This window comes from Triticum dicoccoides, chromosome 1A, assembly GCF_002162155.2.
Source record: "Triticum dicoccoides isolate Atlit2015 ecotype Zavitan chromosome 1A, WEW_v2.0, whole genome shotgun sequence".
NCBI classification, from domain to species: Eukaryota; Viridiplantae; Streptophyta; class Magnoliopsida; order Poales; family Poaceae; genus Triticum; species Triticum dicoccoides.
In genome coordinates this window covers 122,025,919-122,030,792 of record NC_041380.1, presented here as the reverse complement: position 1 = coordinate 122,030,792, position 4,874 = coordinate 122,025,919, and positions in this window count along the sequence as shown.

Below are 4,874 nucleotides of genomic sequence, written 5' to 3'. Positions count from 1 at the left end.
CCATGCCTTGCCTTCTCTTCTCGCTCTCATTTGTGTATGTTAACCACCATATATGCTAGTCGCTTGCTGCAGCTCCACCTCATACCTTTTACCCTTCCTATAAGCTTAAATAGTCTTGATCGCGAGGGTGTGAGATTGCTGAGTCCCCATGACTCACAGATACTTCCAAAACCAGCTTGCAGGTGCAGATGACGCAACCAAGCTCAAGGAGGAGCTCGATGAAGATCTTGTCCTTTGTGTCGTTTCGTTCTAGTTGATCAGTAGTGGAGCCCAGTTGGGGTCGATCGGGGATCTGTGTAGCATTTGGGGTAGTCTTCTTTTATTTTAGTTCCGTAGTCGGACCCTGATTGTATCTGGATGATGTAATGCTTTATTCATGTATTGTGTGAAGTGGCGATTGTAAGCTAACTATGTATCTCTTTCCCTTATGTATTACATGGGTTATTGTGAAGATTACCTCATTTGCGACATTGCTTTCAATGCGGTTATGCCTCTAAGTCGTGCTTCAACACGTGGGAGATATAGCCGCTTCGAGGGCGTTACAAGTTGGTAATAAGAGCCTTCCCCGACTTTAGGAGCCCCCTGCTTGATCGAATCGTTGGCATTGTTGAGTCTAGAAAAATGTTTTGAGTCATTTAGGAAATTATATATCGGAGAGTTAGGAATTATTTTTACTCCCTAGTCCCTTCGTCGCTCTGGTGAGGCATCCTGACGTAGAGTTTTGACTCTTCTCTTCTCAAATTTCACTAAAAAAATTTAGGATCACGCGGGTATCTTGGAATGGTTCCGATCGATTTGTGACGAGAACATTGTTCTTGGTGCCTCCTGTCATTTAGGGGTTGTGGCAGTGTCCCGGGGAGTTGAGCTCCGAGGTGTTGTCGTCACAATTTTATCGTTGCAATTCTGGAATACCTGAGTTTAGTTTCGCCGACATCGAAAATCTCTTTTATGCAGTTGTTGGTGAGATAACCTCAACGCCACCCAGTACTGGGGCGGGAGTTCGGGAGTATTGCCATAACTCGTATAACGGATGCTTTTCGAAGGTTGAGGTAAACGATTTCTGAAGGTTTCTTGGTTATGTGTTGAAGGATGGATACAGCTGGATGTAGGATTTGCTAGTTTGGGTGAGATATTATGCTTCCCCTGTATCCCCAACACCTGATTGCATAACCGGGAAAATTTCGGGAGTTTATAAGTGGGAATTCAAGTAGCTCCTAGGATATCTTTCCGACAGATGTATGATACGAAATTGGGGTTCGACGTCTAGTGGTCCGCCTATCCATGGACGGTTTTACAGTGGTCTCGTTGCGTCTTAAAGAGTCCTTGGCTATGCCGACTCGGGGACGCTTCGTATGTCATGTGCACTGCCTTGTACATGATGGTGTTATACGATCGAGCCCGTGTAGGCCCCACCACGAAAACTTCGGACGAAATCTCTATCATATGTTTGTTCCGGCTTATTCTGCAAGCCAATGCTTCATTTTGTTTTGAGTTGTGGTATTCGAGTTGCTTCGAAGTCAAATGTTGATTCCATACCTTGCCTAAGCGGTGTTCTCATGTTCTTATGTGATACTAATCCTTCTCGGTTATCGAGTTTGTCATGTCAATCCTTGTCAACTGGTGTGCTTCAATTCAAGTGGATCCGATCATTCCTACATTCGTGAGATCAATTATCAATTCTTTCCAACGGTGTTTGTTTTCATTCGTCCCAAGCTGCCTTTGTTTTCCCGCCCTCCCACCCTTTTTCTTCGAGGACTCGAATTTATTAATCAAGTATCCATTTTATTGATGTGAAGTCTCTCCATTCTTTTCAATCAATATCCTTATCCGGTGATTCTCATGAAGATTCTAACGGAGCTTCAAGTTCGTCACTCTTCACTCGTTGTCTTCTCCGATGGAACCAATTCAAGCTTGCTTGATCATATCCTTTCCTCGTTTCATATGTTTTCCCATGCCGTTGCACCTCTTTATCATTCACTTCTCACTATTCATTTGATCCGGAGTGCTGAAGATTCCTCAGAAGATTCGTTTCCATTCTCAATCCGTTCAAGATATTTTGAGGTTGTTATCTCATTCAAGCCATTTAATTCAACCGGTGCATTCTCCTTTTCAAGTAATCATTTAAACGATGTTTCTTTTGAGTGGGCCCTAACCCATAGGTCTTTTCGCAGGATCTTACCTGACTCTTCTAATCTTCCTGGAGTTACTCTCAAATTATTTTCCAAATTTGACGTAAGTATGATTTATCATCAGTCAAATGCCTTTCCCCAAGATCTTTCAATTCTTTTCATCGTCGGTTCAACCTTTCTAATATTCATTATCCCAGAGTATCTCAACAATTCATGGTGGTGTTTCTCATCGTCATTCTCTATATTTCAAGACCGAAGAAGATTTTTCTCTCAATATTGCTCCATTCTCTTCAAGATTCGTGATTCTAGCTTGTTCCACCCTCTCATAATTATTTTCGATTGTGGGAATTCTTTTCACCTATACGGAGCAATTCAAGATTCTATTCAGTTTGATTATCCGGAGCCCATCAGCTAAGATTTATTCATTCCAGCTTTCAGCTCTCGTTCTCCAAATCTGACTGGTGCTTCATTCAAGTTTGCTCTAATCAGCTCGTGATCTTTTCGTTCACTGGTATCAAATCCCCTCAAGCATCTTCATTCTTGTGCTAATTCTTCTCGGTGTATCAATATCTTTTCCTTGGTCATTTTAATTCTTACGGTGGTTCGTGCAAGAGTTCTCGTCATTCGTTATCATATCAACTCTTTCGTTCTTTTCAATCCTACCGGTGGATCATTGAAGACCTTCCCAAGCTTGCGCTATATCTCGCTTAATCCTTTCTACGGGAATAAGTAGTATGCCAAATCCATTGTTTGTCATCAATCTAAATTGGTGAAGGATGAGCATAACATAATTCTTATTCTTGATTCACCCAAAGGTTTGATTCCTTATTCCGGAGGTTCATCAAATTCTCGGTTTCATTTGCTTCATCTTTCTTTTCCGGAGTTCCAAGCTTTTGCGCATTATACCATCATGAAGATTCATCTAATCATTGCAAGGATTCACCTTGTGTTTTCAACTTCTCTTTTCCTTTTGGTTGATCATTCCTTTCGTTTACCGGAGTTTCTTCATGGAGGTTCTACATGATAGTTCATCAAGGATTTAATTCCTTCTTGAAGTGTTCATCAAGATTTTTTTCAGAGGAGCTCAAGTATTCTTCTTCGTGCAATCCGGAGTGCAATTCCTTCTACCATAGCTTTTCAGGTGGTGTTATGCCATTCTTGATAATTTGAGTTCATGGTTCATGATCCACATGCTGTTAAGAATGAAGTATTTTAAATCCATCAATCTCGTCATTGGAGTTTTTCTTGGGTTATATTCCACCTAAAACCTTCCCTAAGGATTATTTCTATTTATGGTGCTTATAAAGGACCCAAGTTCTTCATTTATCCTCCCGATGATATAGTTTCTCGTCTCCTTGTTCTTACCAATCAAATCTATTCCGTGAGTGGCAAGTTGTCACCTCATAATTTTGAGATGTCTTCTATAAGTCCATATCAAGCTTATCCTTTCATTGTTGGTTTTCCAACAACTCCGTTCAACCCTTCTCCTTATGATGCCTTTGCAAACTCATTGGAGGTAGAAGATGTTGTTTCCTTCCCCGTTCCTTTAATTCCATTCTTTCATTTCTCCCGGAGGCATTGTGATGTTGCTCTCTTCAACCCATCTTCTTGTTTTGACAGGATCGTGTTTTTTTCGTGCTTATCCACTTAACCGGAGTGTGTGCCCGCTGCTCAAGTTCTTTCATTTTATCAAGCCTTGCATATTTTTCCAACCGGAGTGCTGTTCGAATTTGTTCTTCCTTGTTTCCTCTTTTCTAACGGAATGTTTTTAACTTCGTTCATCTCCGTTGTATTCTTTTCTCGAAATGGCTTAACCTTTTCAAGGTTCTTTGGTTTCACTCGTTTGTCAAAGGAGCAACTTAGTTTTACCTCCTCTCTTTCTCTTTCGTTGTTCCTCTGGTGCCATTCTAGATCTCGGGACGAGATCCCCTCGTAGTGGTGGAGTGTTGTAACGCCCCGAGACCGATGTGCTAGGTGTCCTCCAGTTATTCGATGTTGTTGCCTTGTCATTGCTTGCGTGTCATGCATTGCATATCATGTCATCATGTGCATTTCATTTGCATACATGTTCGTCTCATGCATCTGAGCATTTTCCCCGTTGTCCGTTTTGCTATCCGGCGATCCTATGTCACCCGGTGTCCCTTTCTACCTCTTTTCGTGTGCGGGTGTTAAACGTTCTCAGATTGGACCGAGACTTGTCATGCGGCCTTGGTTTACTACCGGTAGACCGCCTGTCAAGTTTCGTGCCATTTGGACTTCGTTTGATACTCCAACGGTTAACCGAGGGACCGAAAAGGCCTCGTGTGTGTTGCAGCCCAACACCCTTCCAAACTGGCCCAAAACCCACCTAAACCTCCTCCATCATCTCGGTCGTTCGATCATGATCATGTGGCCGAAAACCGCACCTCATTTGGACTCCCCTAGCTCCCTCTACCTATATATAAGTGCTCCCATCCCGAAATTCACGGGCGAAACCCTAACCCCCGCTCCTCTCGCGCCGCCGGACATGTCCGCCCGCCGGCGGACGCGTCCACCCCAGCCGGCCACCTCACTCCGGCCAATGAGAGTGTGCCACATCAGCACCGCCGCCTCCCGCGCCCAATCAGGGGCCGCCACCTGTCCGGATCCGGTGCCCACTTCGCCGCAGCCCGCGGAGCCCATCACGGGCCCGCGCGGGCCCAGATCTCGCCGTCGCCCGGCCCGCCGTGCGCCGCCGCCGCCCTCGCCGTCCGGCCGCCGGCACCT